This window comes from Corvus brachyrhynchos, unplaced genomic scaffold, assembly GCF_000691975.1.
Source record: "Corvus brachyrhynchos isolate BGI_N302 unplaced genomic scaffold, ASM69197v1 scaffold26, whole genome shotgun sequence".
NCBI classification, from domain to species: Eukaryota; Metazoa; Chordata; class Aves; order Passeriformes; family Corvidae; genus Corvus; species Corvus brachyrhynchos.
Window position 1 is genome coordinate 3,496,549 of NW_008239324.1, and position 24,670 is coordinate 3,521,218.

The window sequence follows — 24,670 nt, forward strand, 5'->3', positions numbered from 1 at the left end:
CAGTTTCCAGAGGAGCTTCTTTAGAAAGCTGGCTGCTGGAAAGGGCCTGGGAGGGAGCCGCGCTGCGCTTTCATCTGTGTCCTAGGGCCTAATTGAGTTGAATACAAATATAAACTTATAACAGACGCTTCAGTCGCTCTCTTTAGCTCGTCTCACAAAAAGCCGGTTTAATGATCTTTCTGAAGGCTGTTTCACTGAGGCAGCAGAAAGGCACCAGCTTTACATCATTACTGAATAGTGCATAAAGGAATTATTTAGCAAGATGTTCTGTTTGTTAATAGACCCAAATCACAGTTTCTTTTACCAAATACTGCTTTTATTTGAGGTCTTTGAATGAATTTCATTCAAACAATGCTAACATCTGATGATAAAAACCACTAATGAGAGGAAAATCATCCACAGTTTTGATCTAGAGCTCTCATTAATTCCAAACTTTGCTTTTAGTTCGTTTTGCTGATCAAATCATTAGAACAGTTTTTATTGCTACTTTGGCTCCCTCCAAAGAGAGTCAGCTTTCTACAAGCTTAAACTCAGTTCTCTTTGTTTTCCTAACACTGAGTGGCATCACTCAAATGGAAGAAAGTGGTCCAGAAGGGAACTTTATCCAATGCCCAGTGAAGAGACCCCAAATCCAGACCCAATAAACCTGGGGACAGAATTTGGTTACTTTCTCTTTAGGTCTTGGACCAAACACCTCAACTGATACGGTTTTGGTTTATGGGAGGATATTTTTCCAGATAAAATACAGAAGATGCTTCTTTGTCTAGGGACATTCAGCACTGCACTGTGGAAATTTTTGCTTGATGTGATGATTTCCATACTTGTTTACACTGCTCCTTATACCTATTAGCACGTGCTGTGCTGCCTTGAAAATTGTTATTAATTGCTGCATAATTTTCTGCAGTAGTACCAAGCTGCAAGCTGTGCCTTTTTTTTCTTTCTTTTTCTTTTTTTTTTTTTTTTTAATAAGATAAAAGCCTCAAATTGCCAAGTTTGAAGATCTCTGAAAGTTTTTCATGATGCTTTCCTCACGTCCCTGTCCAGGAGCTTGAGGAGGGATTGAGGGGCGGGCGCATTGTACCAAATAGATACAGACAACATTCAGTGGTGATACCATTCCCTATCCAATTATCCAAATATTGTGCATGAATCCTTGCATCCTTTTCCCTTGCACAGCCAGAATTGTTGACATATCCCTGGGAACTTAAAAGCACATGGAAAAAATAGTAAAATATAAAAAGGGAAATCAGCAAGGAAGGTTAAAAACCCCCTGCCCTCCCACCCTGGCCTCCACCATGGTGCAGTAGGACATGGGTCAGGCCTTCAAACTGACTCCCCAAAACATTTGCCCTCTTAAATTGCCCCTGCCCTGGAGGCTGGAGGCCAGGCCATTGTAGTACTTGAAATTTATGAAGATTAATGAAGAAGGCAGTCATCAGTTCTGTGTTAGGAGACCAGGAGACAATTCAAACTACATTAATGGCAAGAAATAGAGAAAGTCATAAATTTAAGGGATAGAAGTGAGGGGATTTGCATGCTTGTGTTGTAAACTAATTCACATTGCCTTGCACTGTCTCACTCGCTGATTTTTTTCCCCTTTAATTTAGAATCTGCTTATTATGTCATTTTAATATAAATATAGATGTAGAACAGTGAACAAAAGGCTGTATTTAAGACAAATGGGGAAAATAAACAGTGTTGCAAAATCAGCTTTTGCTGGTGTTTCTCACCATTCCCTTTCCCAGATCTTCCTGCACGAGTTCAGCAAAATGAATTATTGTCTAAACCATAGAGGCACTTTTAGGTATAGGTGGTTTACATCATGAGCAAGAAAATGTCCTGAGATCTGAAAAGAAGGGGTAAAATAAAAACAAAGTTGTACCCCTCTGAGTTCAGCTGTGTGTTTGAGAGGTGGCCTGTGGGAAGTGCTGGCCACAGATGAGTGGTAGGAGCTCATTTCCAAGGGACTGCACTGACTCATGTGGTTAAGTGGAAAACCAAGATTCACAGTGCTGTGACTCCAGCATTTGTTCTTCTTTTGGCATCTTCCATTTGAACAACTTTGCTGCTCAACTTGTTCAAGAACGATCCTGGCTTTGCTGGGCTGTTTGAGGAGCATAACCTTTGCCCAGCTGGGGATAATTTTTCCTCTCAAATTCTAGAGCTTATGGCCCAGGTTCTCTTCATACCTTAGATTTTCTGCAGTGAGAAGATGCTCCTGTAAGATCAGATGAGGTTTTTTTGGAGACTCTTGTTGGAAAGCCATTTTTCCCAGTGCCCAGTGGTCATAAGTGTTTAAGCTTGGTATCTAATGTGAAAGATTTTTACAAAAGCAATATTATTTGGCTGGTGGGTCTAAGAGCTTGTACTCTTGAGCACCTTCTTGAAGGCTATAACCTCTTCTTTCAGTGTCCTACACCACTCAGAGTGAACTTCTCTCCTGCAGGAGACCCTCACAAGGCCCTGTGTGCAACTCCAGTGAGCTTGAGCTCTGTGTGAGGGATTTAAGGGGGAGTCAAGTCATGCATAGACTAACTTGAAGTGAGGCGTCTTCATTGGTGGGAATTTCGTCCTACCCAAATTCCTTGCACTGGCAGATTTGCAAAGCTTAGCCTTAAAGGTCAGTCTAAGTTTTATGTATATTCTAGCTGAAGGGAGGAAGAAAAGCTCTCCTTTAACCTAGTTTACTGCAAAGTTTTGAAAAAACAAAAAGTAAAAAAACTTCTGTATAAAATTTTTTAATTTAAAAAATAACTTCTGCAGGGAAGTGAGGCACAAGTTGAGCAGCAGGGGAAGTGAGTGCACTCCTCTCCTAAAGCTGCCTTAGCAGAGAGATGGGAGCTTGGCACAGAGCACAGACAGCCCAGCTCAAGTGTGCTCTGCTCAGTTCTTCAGGCTGTTGCTTCGTGGTTTTGTTTGTTAGACTGAACGTGGGTAAAGCTAAAGCAAACACTGGTATTCACTGGAGATTGATAAGAGAGAGGTCACCTCTAGTAATATGCAGTGGAATTATTCTCCACAGAGCTCAATTTTAATTATATACTGGTTTAAGAGTATTACTAGCACAAAACCCTGCTACCTGTTTATGCTTCCAAAACCTAATGGAGTTGTATTGAATAACTGAAAGGCCCCCAAATCACACTGACAACTTGTCTTCTAAACTCTGTTATGTTTTGTCTTAGCACAAGTGCCAGTGCTAAAGATTATTGATGCAACTGCTTGCTTTTAGATGCTGAATCACATTAGCCTCCCTCCTGCCCTCCTATTTCATTAAGAATCTGGCTGCAGACCAAAAAATGTAATGCCTTCTTCATGTAGGGCCCCATAACTTTCACAAGCCCTAAAAAAACAACTGGCAGTGCATTGATTTCCCTCTTGGTTTTTTTTTTTTCCCTGTTCACTTGTTAGCTTTTGTTCTGTTCCTCTCTCATTCTTTTTTCATTCTTCCTCTTTCATCCACTGTCTTTACTTAATTCTCATGCTTTCTCTTCCTCTCCCTTTTTTTCCTTCTCTCTCTTTCTCTCTCTCTTTCTCCTCTACCTCTTTTTTCTCATGGAGTGGTGAGAGAGAAAAATAGAAGTAGGAGGAGGGCAAGAGGTCAGCATGTGAGGAATTCCAGTGTAGCAGACAAAGCCAAAACAATAATGTATGTTCATATTTTGAATCTGATATTTTTATATATCTGCTCAGAGCAGAGTAATTACAAGTTGTTATTTTGTTTTTCCATAGGCTATTTTTTTTTTCATTGTTTCAATTTGAACAAGTCAGAACTCTCACAACTTAGTTTCATTCAGAAAAAAAAATATCCTGTACGGAAGGATCTCCTAAAAGCTCTGCTGGAGCAAAGAGCAGAGAGTGACCTTACTAGAAGCAGTGGGACTCTTGCCAGGGGTTTGGATGGGGTCAGGATTCCCCCCTCGATTCTGGATTCCAGCCTGGGAATTAGGTCCATCTGGCCTGTAGGTGCTCTAGGAGATGCCCAGAGCTTGGCTCTGATCTTCCCAACAGGTTCAGATTTTAGGCCCAGATGTGGAGTGCAGCAGGACTGTAAGAAATGAGGGTTTGTCCAGTTTTGTGAGGGAAATAATTCCTGCAGAATCATAGAATGTTCTGCGTTGGAAGTTTCCAGAATGTGACTGTGTACCCTGCCTTCATGTGCCTGAGGCAAACAGATGTGTCCACATGGGTGCACAAGCAGGAATTCTACCAATACATGGATCTTTATACCTTCTTTAACTGACTTGCTGCCCAAATTTCTCCTGCTTGGGCATCTAACTGCCTTCCCAGAAACAGGAATAAAATCTTCTAAGCTTCCTAGAGACATAGTTTTAAGTTCTTCTTTTAATAGACTGACTCAACATTTTTGACAAGCTCTTGAAATCAGTATTTCTCCCCAAATAGAGTAACTTGTGTATTCTTGCTGTATTTTTTCTTCCCCCCCAGCATGTCTGTGTGTTTCCAGTCAGAAACAGAAAGCAACCCTGCATTTATCATTTCACCAACAGTGGTGTTCAGAGCTAAAGCAAATCAAAATCTTTGCTGAAGAAAATCTTGCAGTCACATTAACACCCGTGTTAATATCTTGATTTGTTACTTGCGGATTTTAAGGAACATGTTTGTTTATTTTTTGACTGATTTAGTGCTATACAGCCCAAGGCATTTACTGGTATAACTTTTAAAGTTGCTTCATTTGGAACAAGTTTCACGTAAAGATCATATTAATTAGGTCCTACACCTAAAGTTCATCTTAATTAGCATTGTTTCTTTCCCTGAGGTTCTAGTAATTTGTTAGAATTCAGCGTGGATATTCTGGAGCCTTACAGAGGGATAATTAGTCAACTGTTCCTATTTGCACTGCCTTTAACGTGAGCAGGATTAGGCCTGCAAACCACGGCGTGTGACTCGATACAACCATGGCAATACCATTAAACATTTTAATAAATCTCTCTCACAGAAATACCCATAAATGCACACATGCATGTGCATATCCAATCCCATTTATTCTGAATAAGGAGAATAACTCTGCTGTGGCAGTTGTTTCTCATGTACCATTTATTTTACCCATGTAAATTAATTTAGTTGTTTTTCATAACTATTCACATAATTCCACTTCATTTCACAACTAATTTCTGGGACTCGTTTGATAGTCAGCTATTATCTTTTTGGATATATGTACCTTCTTCTAATTTCTTGTTGCCATAACTGAGCAGTTCCTTGGTTCTTTATGTAATATTAAAACAAGTCCTATGTTCTTAAATAGGGATAGAAGTAAAATAGGAAACTTTTAGTGGAAAAAATGCTTCAGACTGAAGTTGTACAAGGTCTGTACGAGACCTGTATGAAGTGTTATCATGTTTTTTGGAATTTATTTTTGCTGAGTAGGGAAAATTAGCTGAAACCCTGTAAAAGTAGTGTATGAAAACATTTCCTATGACAAAGTACAGGCATTTAATACTGCAACATATGGCATCATATCTTCCCTAGAGTAACCTTGAATAATATCCAGACAGCTGTAGTACTGGATTGTATAGAAAATATTAGGATTTTGTACGTGTATATGAAAAGCACCACTAACTGCTATAACGAGTGCAGCAGCAACAGGGCCTTCAGACAGATTTCTCCGAGTGTCAGAATATTTAATGCAGATAGATGCAGAGATGACTTCCCAAAATCACTGCAGAAGTTTAGTTTGGAACCTCTAGGTGCCTTCTAGATGCTGTCACAGAGCTGGACCTTGTGTGCAGGTGTGTGAAGTGACATGCTGACGAAGTGCACCGTGTAAGAAAGGTCTGAGTTTTGGTTTAGGTGATTTTTTTTGTTGTTGTTTTTTGCATAACTTGTTTTCAACATGAATTTTGTATCTTCTCCTTAGATGCAAGGAAAATATCTCCTTAGTGCCTGGTAGGCGCTTAGGAGAAAGCAGCTGATTTTCCTAGGCTCATTTCCAAATACCTGAGTTCTGTATCTCTGAGGAATTGAGGTGTCAAACTGAACTCTGCATACAGGTACCTCAGTCAGATTTGGTTTTGTCAGTTATGGCTGCTGGGAGAGGGTCAGATTCGGGATGACAGAATGAGACCAGATGAGGGTTTTCTGTGTGCATGTCTGTGCTGCAGGCAGGGACGTCCTGTCACCACCTGGAGATGCACTCCAGATTGCTTTGGTGCCTTCATTCCAGTCCCAATCACATCCAGGGTGCAGTGAAATGAGCTTCATCCCGGGCTGACAGCAGAGGAACATCACTGCGGCCTCCAGAGAGAGTGGCCATCTCTTGCTGAGGTCGTGTCACTGACGGCTTTTCTGTGCTGCCTCCCAGAGCCGGCCCAGGACAGACTGTGAGCCCACACTGATCGTCCTCCCTGCCCATGGCACACCCAGGGTGCCCTCGGAGCAGGGAAGGGTGCCCTGGGTCTGCCCCTGCTCCGCTGGAGAGGGACCGCTGCTGCCACGCACCAGTGCTGCCCCCGGGCTGCTCTGACCGAGGGCAGCCACACACTGACCACACTGACCGCACTGACCACAACAGCCACGCTGACCACACTGACCACAGTGACCACACATCGACCTCATGCCGACCACAACAAACCACACTGACTACAGTGACCACCCTGACCACACAATGACCACACACTGACCACACTGACCACAACAACCACACTGACCACACACTGACCACACACTGACCACACACTGATCACACTGATCACACTGACCACAACAAACCACACTGACCACAGTGACCACTCTGACCACACACTGACCACACGCTGACCACACTGACCACAACAACCACACTGACCACACACTGACCACAACAACTACCCTGACCACACACTGACCACACACTGACCACACTGACCACACATCGACCTCATGCCGACCACACCGACCACAACAACCACACTGACCACAGTGACCACTCTGACCACACACTGACCACACGCTGACCACGCTGACCACAACCACCACACTGACCACATACCAACCACACAAATAAGTATGATAAAAGGGCAAACCTAAACATAATTTATTCACTTTTATTCCAGAGTTTCAATAGACTTGTACAGATGTATAGTGAGATGAGAGCACAGAATGCCAGACATAAAACCTCTGGGCTCATGTACAATATGAGATGCAAGAGTGCCTTTCTCCTCTGGTCAGTGGAGAATTATCATTTCTCTCACCATGATGTATTTAGCTCGTTATTATGTTGAATCAGAAGAAAATTATGTGTTTTATCTAGTGACAAAAGTCATGTAATGATTTCTTAAATATAAATGGAATTAGAGTGGTAGAAGTGAAACCTAGGTGTTTTACTTCCCCCCATAACACAACCTGAGAAGTCTCCTGAGTGTGGTTAAAATATCTGAGCTGGTTTAATGGAGCTTGGCACACATTTAAAAGAGAAGTGGGGGTGGCACCGACCCTGCTGTTTCCCATCAAAGGCCAAGAAAGATGTAGAAGGGTACAGCTGGTGCAGTTTCACCCTGTGAATTCAGAGGCAGCACCGTTCACACCTCCTGGGCTCTGCCTAAGCCTTGGGGGAAGATTCAACCTGGGAAAGCTGGGTTTGGCCATCGGAAACCAAACTACAACACGACTTTCCATTCCCAATGCTGGAAGTAGAGCTGGTGTGGGGTACCTCCTGCTTTCCTCACCATGGGGAATAGTTATGGATATTTCTGGCCCTACCAGACTGTTAGGGGGTGTTTTTCTGGCTGCTGAGGTGCTGTGAATTGTCAGTTCTACCTGCCAAATAAAATATACCAGGATTTTGTGAAGACAGTGGGCCATAAAGCTTCTAAGGTACTTTAGAGATTGCAAAGCACTTGCCACCACTGACAATAAGAAGCTGGATAGGTATGCTCAGCTTTCATGGGTTTTTCCTGTTTTAAACTATGATTTTCAGATGAATTATTGCTTCCCATAGTGCTTCATGTAATCTATTCATGTGATGCTGGCTCAAGACACTCTAGAAATAATTTATTCCCAGACATATTAATTTAAGTCTGTCTGTGCATTCACCTCACTAAAGCACAATATAAGCATGTTCTCTATGACGTTCTGGAGAAAGAAAAAGGTTTTCTGGCAGGGAGATTTGGACCCTTTCAGTAGAATTGCACTTAAACACATAATATGGATTTCAGACTTGCAGACTTTGAAGACTGGAAATAATCAATTTGCATGACAAGATGAAGTCCTGGAACTGGGAGCCGGTGCATGGCTCCAATATGAGCAGAGGTTCTGTCTCCTGTAACCTAGCAGGCATCCCTGGATAGAAATGGAGAGGAAAATTTTTGGCTAGAAAATGTAGAAGTCAATGGAACTGTAGCCATTTGTTCCAGTGGAGAATTTGTGCCATAGCAGTTTTCCAGGAACCTAAAGTGAAATATATTGCACAGCAGCACTAAAATAAATACCCTAAGGGTAATGGTGGACAGAAGAAAAGCGAAAATCTTGTCATTCAACTTGAACTGAAGATGACAACATTGCCATTTCATTTCATCTGTTTACTAATTCCTTCCTTGAACACAGCTTTGTTGTGCAGAGACTTCTCCAAAGAAACAAATATCCCCAGAAAAAATTATCTACTGTTTACTTCCCTTTTCTTGTCTTGGTAATACAAATTTTGACTCTCAAAAATTTTTGGATGTTGTTAAGCTTGTCAGAGTGGTACGTGAAGATATAACCAAGAGCAATGAGACTGAGGCAAAGCAAATGTTGACTGAAGAGCAGGAGATGGTCTGTGACTGAGGGCCCTTACAGGATGGTGCATTTTCCCAAGGGAGGTTATGGAAAAACCATCACTTGTGACAACTTTCAGCCAAACTGGACAAAATCTTTGAAAATATATTTGAGGTGGTGAAAGTTTTCTTCAAGGACGTGGGAGCTAAATGATCCTCTTAGTGACCTGGCCAGGCTCTCAGACCCAGCCTTGTACCTCCACACCCTGGGGCAGCAGGAGTTTGTGCTCAGGGCCTCTCACCCTCTTTGCCACACAAGGAGGTTGTTACTACATTTGTCTGGGTTTTGCTTGTGAATGCTGTGGAAGCAGGAGTTCAGTGTGTAACCCCTGGATTTCCACAACTCCCCCCACCTCCTGTGGGAATGGGGAGACAGAGAAGCTCCATGGGATTGCTGCCCTGGGGTGATAAAGGTGGATACCTCCACACCATGCAGGAAATCTGGAATCTTCCTGAGTTGAGAGATGAATTTCAAAGTCTAAAGCAGGAACCTGACAAGCTTCTGCTATTGCTGTCCTTCCTCCTCCCCCTGTCCTTCCTCACACTGTGGCTGGACAAACAGAGTTTGTACATCCTTAGCTGTGAACCCTTTTTTCTGAAACAGCATATGTGAATCATGCCAGACTCTTGCATTTTAAACAACTTTCCAACTGAAATTACAGCAGAGACAAAACACTGAGCATATATAGGTAGAGTGGGTCCCAAATAATGAAAAATGCATAAGCCTAAGTCTTTTTTTTTTCTGCCTTTTAATACAGATCAGGTAAATTCCTAAATTCCATTTTCTTCCCTGGAGATTTACATACTGAATTTTCTTTTAAGACAGAAGAGAAGGCTGCTCTGAAGTGGGTGGGTTTTGTGCTGAATGCAGTGATAAAATGCTTCCCTCCCATCCACCCCCAAAAACCCCTCCATAGCTCCAGTGTGACAGCAGATAAGTAACCAGGCTCTGAGAGGTGAAAGCAAACCACTCCAGAGCCCCTTGGGAAGAATAACCCCTTTGGAGGGCATTTTGCTGAGCTCCCTGGTTAAAATCCGTGGCAGCAGCCAGCCGTGCTGCTGCCACAGAGAGCTGGAGCAGTAACAGCTCATCTACTCAGCACCTGCCAGTGAACACTTGTTTCTGCCAAGAGTAACTTGGTACCAACTTCAATAATATCACAATGCGGTATTTAAATAATTTGACAAGGCTATTTGGATAACTACCAGGAATTGCTCAAGTCAGTAATTTTCCTTTTGGGAGACTAAGTCAGGATCTGCGTTTTCTCAAAGATAATATTGCCTCGTCCCATCTCTGAAAGAATTTTAAGGCATGAGTACATATAGAGAAAGATAGATATTAAGTGTTGGGTTTTTACATTGTGGAAAGCCTGATAGTGAAGCCCAGAGCAAATGGGTCTGCTGATACCCCCCTCCACCTGCCTGGCCTCGGAGCTGTTCTCTCCCTCTGTCCTCCTTCAAGGACAGCAGAAAAGAAGCTGTTACTGTGGAGGCTGAAGCTTTTTGTCTTCAGAACCAAGCCAATGGCTCACTAGGCCCTGTCTTGCTTCAATTCCTCCTTAATCCATTCCAACATCACTTTGGGAAGAAGCTCCCAGGATAAAGGTTGCTCTGTGCCTCGTACTGGTCCAACCACCTCCAGGTAACCTGCATCTTACAGGCTGAAAAATGCAATTCTAGACCAGAAACCAGGGAAATGCATTAAATTCTAACACCAGGTCTTGATGTTCACCAAATGTCACTTTGCTCTCAGTTTTCCCTGTCTATGGACATAGTTGTAGAGGGCAATATTGAAATTTCCCTTTGTATTTAAATGGAGGTGATGAGTTACCTGAATCTTGGAGAGAATCTCTCTCAAAACATGAGAGTTGGACTTTGTGACAAGGCTGCAGGGGCCTGATCCACTTCCCACCCAGCTGAATCCTGACTGTCCAAACTATGAGACACACCCTGGGATTGCAGAGTGTTGCCGTATATTAACAAAAGGATTGGTCTCATCAGCATTAGGCTGGCAGAGACCAGCCCAAATGCCACTGTGAGGTCATGATTTTGATTGCTTTGGAACTCGTTTTCTTGATTTGAGTTTGCTGACACTGATGGCGTTTGGAGCACCCTGGTTCATATCCTCACGTTCCCCGACTGTCCGGATGCAGGCGTGATGGATCTCCTGGAAGCTGGGTGTGTGTTCCAGCTGCAGCACCAGGCTATTGACCTCGGGGTATTTGCATTATTAGTCAGTTTTCTAAATCCTTGGAGCTGAGTACAGAGACAATAAAAGATTTTCCATTTTGCTGGAGCTTCGAGTTGTCTGTTATGAATTTTACGAAGCACTCAAAAGGCTTCGCTTTCAGCCAATTTGCTACTCTGGCTATATTCTGTCTCATTTCTTCACAGAAAATTACTTTCTGCCAGCTAAATACAGTATGTTGATGACCTATTAATTTATGACATACATTTGGAGCTGGGAACAAATTTATAAACAAACTTTAAGTTCTTTTTCCCCTGTGAATTGTACCAGCATTTGTTTTAATTTCCCAGTAGTCATGCTTAATGTGTCAGAAGCTATGTTTGACTGCTTGTTTTCCTCCAAAAAGAAGGAAAAAAAAGGAGAAATAACTAACTAAAGTTCAGCTCCTGTCAGGTATTATAAGCAACACTTTGAAATGAGGTATGAATCCAAATAAAATATTTTAACTTTGTAGTATTTTACCAAAATCTGGAGGAGAAAAGGTTTACTTACTAAACAATCATTTGAGCTGCAAACCTTAAAATATTCACCAAGGTCCCATAAAGTTAAACAGAAAAGAAATATCTATCAGCACATTTTAATAGAAAGCAGAAGTCCTTTCTAGATAGTATACAAAAAAAAAACCAAAACAGCGCAGCTTTTAAAGGTTCTTTTCTCAAGTGATGCAGGAAAAATTCCTCGAGCCGGTATGGAAACTAATATAGCTGCAGGTAATCTAAATTTTTGGCATTCATTTGATGCTACAGCAACCCTGGGACCAATCCTGGGAACTCTACTTCAATTAATATTACTAAAGTCAACAGAATTCAACACAAGAGAAGCAGCAGGATGGCACAGTGTGGCAGCTGGGGGCTGCTGCCTCCACCATGGACCTGGTCCTGCCCTGGCTCCTCTGCTCCTCCTGCTTCCAGATGTGTTAAAAGTGTTTTACTCCTCCTGCAAAAGTCTAATCATTTGCTCACGTGCCACGTCCTCCAGCAGCTTTCCCAGAGGCAGGATTCTCACACGAGGAAAAATGTCTGGGCAGAAGGGTTTTTCCAGGAAGTTCCAGGGTTGTTCCCTTGCTGTACCCACCAGGAAGTTGGAGCAGCTGTTTCACAGCTGGACATGAAATGGTGTTTTAGATGAAAACTGGTGTCTGGGCCACGTGGGACACAAGTAGGTATGTGGGAGTACATTCTTTAAGTGGATTTTGTAGCTGGGGTTTATGTAGTGCAAGAAGTGCTTGTGGTCAGCCCTTACAGGGACTTAAGCACCAAAGTGCATTTTAAGCTGCAAAAACCCAACGTTTAACAGTCCCCTAGGGAGTTCAAGTCTTTTGTCCAAACCCTGCTTCTACCAGAGGAGCACTGCTAGCAAAACATAGAAGGTACAGTGGAAGAGAACGAAAGTCTCTCCTCTGTTCTGATTTCATGAAAAAAAAGTACTTCCTCACATCACTGAAGGGATACCTGACTCTTAATTCCTTGGGGGAAATACTCCCTTTTCTCTCATTTTGTCACAGGCTTTGAGGTCCCTGTGGGGACTGAGCTAAGTCCTGCATGTCTCCAAGACATTTCACACCTGGCAGCCCACACCAAGTCCTGGCCTCTTCCATGGGACTTCTCTGTAGCTCCAAACCCTCAGAGCAGGACATGTTAAAGCTGGAGGGTGAGGGTAGGGACAAGTACCCAGAGCTGGCCACAGTGATACCTACGTTGCTGTCTCAGACCTCCAAGGGCCATGACTGCAGTTCGGGGCCCTGTTGATTGCTTTGTGTCTGCTTGCAGCCCTATTGACCAACAGAGTCTGAGCCCTGGTGTTTCCAGACCAGCTTTTCTCACCAGACTGTTTTCCAAAGTTGAGGACACACTCCTCTCACAGCAGAGCTCTCAGCATGTCCACACTGCTACACAGTGAACTCAATGAGAGTCAAAGATTTAGCCAGCAAAGTTGATTTCTTGAGTCCATCAAAATATTTGTTGTGAACTGTATTCGTCAGGCAATTAGTTTTGGTTGCAGCCCCCTCTGGGTTTCCCAGGATCACCCAGATGGTTGTAGAAAAAATTTCCAGCCTATGAATTTTTTGGGAGGGAATCACTTTGAATACCCTGTATTTTCTGAATGTTTGTTTAAAAAGCCAAATAGTATCACTGAAAAACTTCCTGCATTTCAAAGTGAAATTTGAACTCATTTGAGGGGATGAAAATAATTCATCCAGCAGTTTTTTAAAAGCACCAAGTCTTGGAAGTATTGTCAGAAATTGTTTTTAACAACCAGCGACCTTCCCACTTATGGTACCAAAAAAAGCAGATAATTTCTTTATTTCCTCACTTGACCATGGTCTCCATCCTCTCTTAGGAATTAATAAGGCTCATGTGCACAAAGTAGAAAACTCTCCAGGCAGCTCATTCTGCTCTGCTGCTGCTCACTCAGCCGGTTTTCACACTACAGGTGCCCACTGCCATCCTGCTTCTATCTATCAACTTTTTCCTCTGTTACAACATGTTGAGGGTCCACCCTCAGTTATTAAATCACTGAATCATTCCCTCTATATGTTAATACCAAACTATTTGAAAGGATGGGGGGAAAAAAAGGGAGAAAAAAAGCCAGTAGCACATGGTCTGTCCTTCAAGCCTTTGTTAGTTATGGGCAGAAACAAACCCCATCCCAACCTAACCTCTGTGCTCTTGAAAACCATTCCCGTATTCCCTGAGCTGCCTCCGCAGCCGCTGCCGCCGCAGCCGCCGTCCTCTGGGAGCTGTCAGCAGCCTTATTCATTGTGGAGCCCAACTAATAGGAACCATCCACCTGCTCCAGGGTGACTCCATCTCTCCCCACTGCGATGCTTGCTGGGATGTGATCCTTGCCTGTTGTCATGACCTTGTTTTATTGGATGTTCTAATAGAAGCTGAAATGGATATTAGCTGTAATTACTCATTCCACAAGATTCTGTAGGTCACTCTTTGTACCAGAGTTGAGAACCTTCATTGTCTACATTGCTTAAATTACTGAACATTGTGCCATCAGTTCTGAATTAGTGCTCATTAATGAGCCTGTGGTTCGAGAAATTCCCTATTTATTATTCAGAGGCCAAGTATAATTCAGGCAGCTGCAATGCAACACTACTTGCCTGGCTTTTGATCTGTGATGGAAAGGCCTGGGTTTGGTTTTATGTTAGGTTTGGGGGAGCTGTGTATGCAGGGGGGAGGAATACAGCAAGCAGAGAGGAATAGATTTTTTTCCCTCCTAGCCTGACTATCTCTCTCAGGTGCCAGACTTTTTACAATAAAGCAAACCTGGTTCTTTGGATGTACTAATATCTACTTGGTTACTGAGTGGATAATTCCAAGATCATATTAAATTTCTCTATAATCCTGGAGATGACTGGCCACTGCATTAACCCTCTGCATTAAATACCCTTTTCCTCTGACTTTCACTTTTTCACCTGCTTCTTCTCTGTTCTTTCTCTCTGTCTCTCCTGAGCACACAAATCCCAGGCATTGACACGTCAGTGCAGGCCGCTATTCCCCGCTATTTTAAGATGAAATTATCTTTTTTATGTTTTCTAACACAATCCCAAAAGGTGAAGCAGTGCTGAATTTGTCATGCAGCACAGTCAGGTGCCACTCTATGAAGCCAGTGCTGACCATGCAGTGGCCCATCCGTGATGGTCAGGGCACAACTGCAGTGTCATCCCTGGCCAGACCTCCCCAGGGACACTCTGGTCCCTTTGCTTTGCCCCACCTGCAAACAGGCTGTGAACAACCTGATGGGGAAAAGATAATACTTATTTTGGGGCTTGGAGAAGAATCTGGATGAGTAGGACCTTTTTTTTCTGTGGGGAAAAAGGGAGTGCCTGAAGACATTCCATGCTTTTGGGGGGTTTGCTAATCAGTGATGGCAGCACCCTCAGGGCAAGGGAGCCAGGAGGGAGCAGACACCCTCGTGGCACCGCCGCTCAGCTCAGCACAGCAGGGCTTTTCCAGGAATCTGCAGTCTATGACTGAGCATTTCTTGTGTCAATAATTAACACACATATCAATGTGATAACAGCAGGGGTGGAGATAAAGCTGGGTCTAAGACTATAATGGCTTAAAGGAGTGCATCCTGCAAGAATGCCAACAGACTGTGGTGCTTTGTCAGGAGAAAGCAAATCAAGCACTGACTGCCTGGTATTAGCCTGCCTCTGAAGAGAGGCTAAATGCTACAGCTTTTTGTCAAAAGCCCTAATTTTGTGCGGTTTGAAATCAGACCTGTGAAATTCCTACTATACAAACCCCAAGAAAATTTAACAAAATAATCAAGATCTCCAGAGTTTCTTCCTGCCCTGCTCTGGCAATGGCAGCATTATTGTCATTGTTTTTTGACTTGAAAATGGACCACGCTTGTTTTCTTGGCCAAATCACAGTTCAGGCAACATTTCACACATAATTATCTGTGGGGAATAGGGAACTTTCCGAGGAAAAGTCAAATTAGCAATTTTAATGCTAGAAAATTCTTGAAGGAATGCAGCTTGGGTAATTGATAGAGACCTAATCTTTACAAGTTATAGCAGTCTTTGAAGAGTCCCCAGCATATTTAACTTTATTCTGTAATTGTATGCTTGGGCTCTGAAGATATCTTAAGACTTGCTATTTATCTGCCTGGTGAGGCGCAACACTTTCTTATTAAAAACATATCTATCATGGTTAATGACTTGATTTTTTTCCTTTAATACAGTACAATGACAGGTGTAAAGAGAAGATGAGCATCAGATGCTTGAGCAATATGCTCACTGTTTCAAGACGCCTTGAACATCAGCATTCCTTCATGGTGCCAGAGGAAAAAAAAAATATGCTGCACAGATTACACGCTTGTGTTAGATAGAAAATAGTACCATTTGCAGTTTCAGTTAAAAGCATGTTGAAGTGCATATGGAAAATACCATTAGGAGGAACTCCAGAGCGCCTGAGTAAAATGGGTCATTAGGCTTTCGTTTGTTGGAGAGTGTCTCCCATCTGACAGTGCAGAATGGTAGCATTTTTAGCAGCTTATGTTCCCAGTTACATTAAACAGACAAACAGATTGACTATTTTGCATTTCTCATTTGACAACAGCTTGTCTTCATTTGCAGCACACTGGTGGCTGAGCTGAAAGCATGGCGGATGAGTGTATCCAAGGTCCTGGTTTTGAATAACAGCAGATGCCAACGTTTAACTTCAAAATCAATCAATTCTTTTTCCTGCATGCGGATAAAAGGTCTAGTGAAGTGCCTGAAGGGGGTTTTCTGCTGTTTACAGCTGAAAATATATTAAAAAAAAATTTCATTACAAAACTTTCTGCAAGAGATGCGGATGCTGGTGATTTTATGAAAGTAGGTATGTGAGAAAGTGTTTCTAATTGAGGGGTACCGAAAACATTATGCAAGGCCTTGTGGAGTTTAATCTTTCAATCTCTTACCTGGAAAAGTGCTCAATTGCTGTCAGATCTTGGGTCAGACAGCCCTGAGTAGTTTCTGGGTGATCACCCACTGTTCTGCCTATGCTTCCTCACACCATCACCAGTAAGTGCTGGAACTCGTGATCTGCAGCCACAAGAGTTTATAAATTAATCATTGTTCAGATCCTGGAATATCTGGCCTGAAACCAGCGTGGCACAAAAGTGCTTCTCCCCTTGGGTCTAGTTGGGTGGGGAAGATGATGGTAAAATTCACATAGGGTCAAATTTGTTGAAAACTCCCAATCCTGAAAGCAGCTGAGGCAGGTTTGGAGACTAAGTTTCTCAGGAGAGTTGTAATTTGGCCCTGCAGATGAGCAAAGAGCTGTGATCTTGGGAGCTGCCAAGTGTTGTTCATCTTCCATCAATGTACAACCAAAATACAGCAGCAGAGGCTGGCATTTACCGGCTATCCACAACTGGGCTCCTGGTAGAAATGCAATGGCAATCTGCATTTTCTTTTGAAAGAGAGGGATGGCTATTGCCTCCCCTGGCACACACTACACCTGGTGATAGGACTCCCTGAGGAAACTGTAGGATGCTTTCAAGTGGGAGCAACATCCATCCCTTATCAGCAAGATTTAGCACTGTCCAGATGTATGAAAGATTCAAGAGATAGCAAAATGTGAGTGGTATAAAGCTAATCCTGGTGCCTAGAGCATTTGGCAGGGGAGATGTAGGTCCTATTACAATGTGAATTTTAAGTCTTTCTTCTTTTAAGTCAAATTCTCCTTCAATCAGAGACACATGAGTTTCTGCCCAGTAGCAGAAAAGACACCCAAACCCAGCACAGGGTCCTCTCACCATCACACCAAGCAAGGGAGCAGCTTCTCTTGTTGCTTTTTAATATTGTTTGAAGACACCACTGTGGGTCTTCACCTTGCAGTGATGGTTGGGGTTATGAAGCCTGAACTGAAGAAGTCCAGCCCAACCAACTAAAATCAAAATGCACAAGGCAAAGCAGTCTCCAGCTACTCTTGAGAGGCTGCTGGCACAGGGCAGGTTGGGATCCCAGGTCTCCCAAGGCACAGTGTGTGAGCCTAAGGGCTTGACTCCAGCCTCTGATTGCAGGGAGTAAAGGCTAGACATGACCATGTGCAGCACTGAGCCTCATCATCATTTTCTTTTTTGTTTTTTAATTTTATTTAGCCTGAGGTCAATGATTTTCTGCAGCCTGAGGGTGACAAGGAGAGTCCCCAGGGACTGATAGTACAGGGACAGGCAAAGCACACCCATGACACCCCTTAGCACTCCTGCTGGAATGGTCTCCTTCTCCCACAAGAAGTTCAAAGGTTTTTGGCAACTGCAAACAGCCACCAGTTCAGAAGCAAGACAAACCGTGTCGAGGGGAAACCTTTACTACTGAAATATTTATATCCTTCTCCCTCCCATCCTCCCTGAAGATTTCCTTCTTTAGCAGATCTGATCACATACACAGAGCAAATACTGTTCAGGACCCTGAAATAACACCTGCAGCCAGAAATCCCTTATTAGAATAAATGGTAGGTTTTCATCCTGGTTTTCCTTGCCATGTTGAAGAAACAATATCTTGATTTTCTTTTTTATATAAAAGATGCTGATGTAGAGCATTCTAAAATCCTTCGGATATGCTTATTTTGATGTCAGGTCAGTTATGTTAGATTCATATTTGAAGATCTGGCTTGGTACTGCAGGAAACGCAACAAGAAAAACTAATTTTGAATCTGAAATAATTTTAGGAGAACACATCTGGGAAAAGATCTGTTGGTACCTAAAACATACAGATGAGCCCTTCTGCAGAATAGCTTACATTTACCATACAGGCACATCTGGTGCCTGTAATGAGTCAAAAAACTTGTTTCTGCCTTATAATTTCCTAAAGCAGTTTCCTTTTCTGCAGTTTAGTTTGCCACATTTAAGCATGAACCAAGGCTCATTGCACTTATCTCACGGGATGCTGCCGATTTGCACCCACACAGGTTTTTCCATGCAATCTGGGATGATCCCATGACCTGCTGCCTGCATCCCAGACAGCCTGGCTTAGGACAAGGCTTCCTCTGGATCCCTCACCCTCACACACTCTGAGCACTGGTGCCAAGGTATCTGCCAGCTCAGCTGTCCTCAATGTTCCTTGTGGGAACATATCCTTCCAACTCAGGATATTCTATGATTTGCACTGATTTGCTGGGGCTTTCACATGAGAAGGAATTCACTATGGATGCTTGGTGGCCCATAAGAGGCAGTTAGGGTTGACTAGTCACTAACTAGTCCAAAAGGCTTGGGAATTATTGCAATGAGGGATTTTCTAAATTTCAGATTTGTCTAAGCTGTCAACCTCTGCACTGCCAGAAGTCCCAGCATCAAAAGGGTCCATTTATCCCTCTCCTGCAGAGGAGTTTTGTTTAATAGACTCTATTATGTGCTCCCTGGTATCCAAGTGTCCCTGTCCTTTCTGCCAGATTCATTTCAACCAGCCTAGCAAGACAACAGTACACAGCCAACACGTGGCTGTGCAATGGGCTGGAGAATCATTCCCACTCCACTCCTGTGCACAGAGAGGCATGGACAGGGTTTAGCCTCTCTCTGAAAAGTGAGGCTCTCCCCAGTGGAATGTGTTTTGTTCCATCTTCTTCAAATATCTGGAGATTCCTGCAGAACCATCTCTTGTTGTGACTGCGTTTAGTCCTCTGCGTTTCTGGCCCTTCATAATTTGATGCTGGTGTCTGCAGTCTATCGTTATTAAGGGTATGTAGTGATTAGAAGGAAAGAACAAGAGATTAGAGGAAACCAAGAGCTATCTGAAGCACACAGAAAGAAAAAAAGAAGGGGAAAACACTTTCAAGGCCACTGGAGTATGAGAGGTCTCAGCATGTGGTCGAAAGACACAAGCAAGGGAAAAGTTTGACAAAGGCCACTGCTTGGGCTGCTCGTATGATTGTTTCTCAGTAGAAAGAGCATAATATTGATTCCCAAAACACTGTCTGTCCTTTTACCTACCATGTATTTTGGTAGTCAAAATTATATAGCTTTTGTGACAAAAGTGTTAAGGAGTAGCTATGGAAAGTACCACAGCTTAAATGTCCATGTATTCTTTCTTCTCATTCTTTTAAAAAAATTATTGCCGTTGCCAGGACGTGCCTTTGAGCTCTTTGTTGTCTTAATGGAGACTGAAACATGTGTAGAGTTTGGCGTTTGCTTTTTTTATTCATCAGCTGAATAAAAAAGCCAAGCAGACAAAGCATTTGTAGTGCAAGAGTGGAGTGCAAATCCCTCCCTGTAAGCTGAACAAAAAAGCTCATTAAGAGGAGGTGGGATTTCCTGGTCACAGCTTTTAACTAAAGGGCAAAGGTCTCCTGTTAAGTACCATACAGTCTAAACAGGGCTGCGTAAAATTATGGGGAGGGGGAGAGTCAAATATTTGTTCTTAATTCTCAAGTTAGTTTATCCAAAGTGGCAACCAGGGAAGTGTTGGGAATGATTAAACGGCTGCATTGATGCTACAAATTGCTGCTACTTGCTTTTGTAGCTGGACTTGTTGCAGTTGAGTGATGTCGCCCATCAGTGCATTGTGTGCACAGTAAAACAGTCGAGCAGTGACAGATAGACTGAAACTCAGAGCTACTCCATCACCGCTGAAGGATCCTGCTCACTGGGAATTGAGAATGAGCACAAGCCACGCATGTTGCCCAGGAACAGCTGCTTTCACTCCAGCCCAGCTCCTCAGCTGTCCAGGGCAAGCAGCAACTAGTAAATAAGCTTTATCTCTGATCTCACTGGGGAGAAGAGCCAAACAAAACACAAGCAAAATAAATAATTTGGCAAAATGCTCTACCAATAGGCCTAGATGTTCAGGTTGTAAAGTTCCCAGCCAACAGCACTCTGCGTCAAGTGAGAAGATGATTTGCAAGAAGAGCTTGAGGTAGCAGTGCTGGGCACCAGCTGGGAACTTGCACAAAGACCTCTGACAAAGAGGCACTGAGACCCCAGCTTGGTCCACCCCTACCACGGCTGCAGGAGCAGGGCAGAACCTGGGTTGTGGGGACTGGTTTGCAAATGCTGCCTCTGGCACAGAAATGGTCCCACAAAAAAGGTGAGGAAAGGTGATCTTGGTGGCATGGCTGAGGGCGAGGGCAGCAAGGAACTGAGGAAGCGTGAGCATCCTTTGGGAAAAAAATAAGATGGTGGCCAAAGGACTTGGTCCAGTTTGCGTGTTTCTCTTCCGCGCCTGGCTCAGCCCTGAGCACAACCTCTTCAGCACAGAGTCCCTGTCACGTAGGCAGGGCTTTATCAGCAGGATGCCTTGGGTGCTGTGCGGCCTCTCTCAACCAATCAGAGAGGAATAGGCAAAAGCACCTTTTATAACAAGTGCCTTGCCCAAATTTGTTCAGTTCTGCACTTTGCCACCTCACTCTGCCTGTCCACCCAAGGGCAGGTTCCTCCACCAGCTCTGCACCGAAGGGAGAGGGAGAAGCACCCCCAGCATCTTCTCCCCACTCGTGTGTCTCTGCCTGTTTCCTCCTGCGGTTTCACACCTCTGCTCACCGGAGCACTGCTCGCTGGTGCCTTGGGTTGCTGTTTTGTTGCTCTGTTGATCGGAAAAGATGACAGACAAACACAGTATCCATGTAAATGTGAAGGTTTAGAAGACTTCTGGGAACAGGTGAATTTTGGGCTGAAAAATAAAGGGAAATTTAGATTATGCAGATTGCTCTCACCAGCTGTAGAATTAGCAAATTTTATGTTTGGGTTCATCGTGAGATTGAAGTGACCGAGGCTTAATATATGTTGTGAGTTCTAATTGAAAGTATTCATTAACATTAAAGCCAAATTCCTCCAATCGCATGCTAAACAGAAATCAGGGAGAAGCAGGTAGGCAGTGTGGATATAATTTGGCATTCTTTCTGAGACACCGATTAGCATTTAGAGTCCAGTCCTTTGCAAAAACTCATTAATGGGCAATTAATTATTCTTTGCAATTTGTACCTACCCTTAACTATGTGCAGAGCAGTAGAAGCTGCATTAAACATTGGTACAAAATCAAATTAAAATGAAACCGCACCAAAGACAGCAGTTGTGCCAAACTTGAATGTAGTTTTCTGTACTGATGTCAGCTCCCTATTGATCAGGATAATGAAATCTATCCCATGGAAGGCCCAGAGGAACCTCAGCATGAAGTTATGAACTGTCCCCTGTAATTGTTTCATTTTGAGGATGAATTTTGGTGCTTCTATTTTTGTACATGTTCTGGTTTTAGTCATGAGCCAAGATGGTTGATGACAGGCGGGTACCTGCACTAACATCCTTGCGCTCTGAGCATAACTGCTTTTAATAAGAGCAGCCCATCATCAGGATATGGAGTATTGGACAAACAAGAAACTGCCAAGTTAGAAAAAGACCCATTCTAGAATTACAAGATTTTTACTTTTTAAAAAAATTGGTGTGGCTTTTAATCAAACCTGGTGCCTTTTTTTTTTTCCTTTGGCTTCAGGTGGAAAAAAAATGCAGAAACCTGAATGTCAAAGAGAAACTCAGAAGGTGAAATAACCCATGTGAACTGAAACCAGAAACAGCTCACACAAACCTACTGAGAAGCAAAACTGCCTTTGCTTAGGCATGAACCAACTCATTGTCCCTTTTTATTTATTTACATTTCAGGAACTTCAGAAAGCCCAAATCCTTGCAGTTTGCTGGGTGCATGGATGTCAGGTAACAAAGGAGAGAGGGAAAGCAAGAGAAGGATATCAAGGAGATTCAGAGAGGTTGCAATGCCACAGGAAAATGGAACAAATCATGTATTATGTTGTTGTGAACAGGAGGAAGCGGAGAGTGGCTGCACGACCCAAGGGCAAACAGGATGTCTGTTAGGGCTGGGAAACAAACACGGGTCTCTTGTGTCACCCTGTTCAAAGTGAGTTTTGAACCCAGGTACACAAGAGAAGAGGTGTGGGTATTGGAGCAGTAGGACAGGTAGAAACAAGGGTTGGTACAATGGGCCCACGTGGGAAGCAGCACAGTTTTGATGTGAACCAGTGAGACAACATTGATTTTTGAGGAGAAAGGTTTTGACGAAAAGCCTCCAGGCCTTGGCAGCTAAATGAACCACACTGAAGGTGCAGCATGTGCCTCCTGGCAGTGGGAAGGGGTGGATGAGTGCAAGCAGCAGAGTCTGGGAATGCACAGCTGGATGACAAGAACTTGATGTCCTCCAAACCTTAAACTGAAGAGAAGGACTTCATACTTTGTGTTTTCTTTCTTGAAATAAGAACATGCAAATATGTGACCATCATTTATGGGCAGTATGAATCAGTTTATGGGCAATACAACATCCAATAATCACAGAGTCATAGAAGGATAGAAAGGCTTGAGTTGGATGGAACCCTAAAGATCCCCTAGTTCCAATGTCATCCACTATCCCAGGCTGCTCCAAGCCCTGTCCAACCTGGCCTTGGACACTTCCAGGGATGAGGTGTCCACAGCTTCTCTGGACAGCCTGTACCTGGGCCTCACCACCCTCACAGGGAAGAATTTCATCCTAAAATCTAATCTGATTTTTTCCTCTATTAGTTAAAAACCATGTCCCCTTATCCTATCACTCTCTGTCCACGTAAAAAGTCACTCTTCTTTATTTTTTACAACACTGTTTAGGTAAGGTCTCCCCAGAGCCTTCTGGTCATGATGAGTTGAAGGGATAGAGGAGCCAAATATCTTATCTTGCCATGCTTGACCATCATTCAAGGAACTGAATTTCACCAGTTTGGGTTGTTGCCTGATTCTCTCCAAGTCCGAGGGGCAGCAGGGCCTTTTGTCTGTGCTGTGTTACACAGCAGAGGATGAACATTTGAACACCTTGCAGTGTTGTGAGCTGACATTGCTCAGGGGAAACCTAACCATGGAGTGATTCTTCGTAATAAATATGAATAATTCTGAAAACTAATTCACTGAATAAAGGAATCCAAGAAGATAGGCTAGATAATTTTTGGACATGAGAGAGAGTTCCTGATGGCTCCCTCAGGTAATAATGAAGGAACTGAGATGATCAAAGGCTTTGCTGTCTTCTAGAGCCAGAGCCAGTTACATCAACCTTCTAGAAAAAAACACAAAGCAGGTAATCAAAGATCCTTGAAGAAAAAATTCATTTTTACAGCATTAAACTGCTGACTTATTTGTAAAAAAAAGTAGATTAAAAATTGGAAGAGGGAAAATGTTTTGAAAATATTTTCATTATTTATTAATCATTATTTCACTAATGCCTGCCATCTTGACCTATAACTGATTGACCATGCACAGTGCATGCATGGGGACATTTGAATCTGTATCCATGTTGGTTCTGTGGAAGAGGACAGTAAAAAAGCATCTTACAAATAGAAACAACTTCCATCCTAACTAATATTTTTAAGCTGCAAGTAAGTTCATCTCATAGAAACCAAACACTATTTTTCAAGGGACTTCCAGAGAGAGTGTTTTCCACTACATATGTATTTTTGTCTTTAGACCAGAGGGATAAATTTAGATTTTTAGTTTTTCACTGGTGGCTTCACTGAGAGGTTTGCCATGGATAGACATCTGTGTCTTGGCCATATTCAGCCATGACCATCATGCAGCTGCACATGTCCAGTTGTCACCTTCACCATTTCTGAGAGCATTCCCTCGCTGAGTGCCTCACATCCTGGATGGGCATTCAGGGAGAGCCTAACCTCATATTGCTGAGCAGTGTGGTTTCATGGAAGCTGCCTTTCTGCCTGCCACGTCTGGGCTGCAGAGCAGGTCTGAGCAGCTGCTGAGGGCTGCATGTGTTCTCCTCCAAAGGCAACATGTGAGGAGCTACTGAGGCACCTGCCAGCTCCTCCTCCTCCTCCTGGCAATGCTCACCCAAGAAAGTCAACACACACCTCTTCATGACAACCTTGCAGGGTAGGTTCTTCCTCAGTCCTTCCTCAGTGCTGAATAATTTTGGCATGTAGCTGTTATGCACAGGAGCTCGACTGTGTGATCATACTCCACTTTCCTACCAGCACTGCTTCTTTCAGTACAGAATTCTCTTTCCCATCACCAAAGTACAGTTACTTCTGTCCTGTTTTTCCTGGTAGCAGTTTAGGATTGGAAGAAAAAAAATCATGCAGCATCTTAGTGAAACTGCAGTCGCACGGGCTTTTAGCGCTCAATTAACCACCATCACGGACTTTTAGGTATACAAGGAAAGGAAAAAACACCTTGAACTCTGGTGCCTCGAAGGGACAAGGGG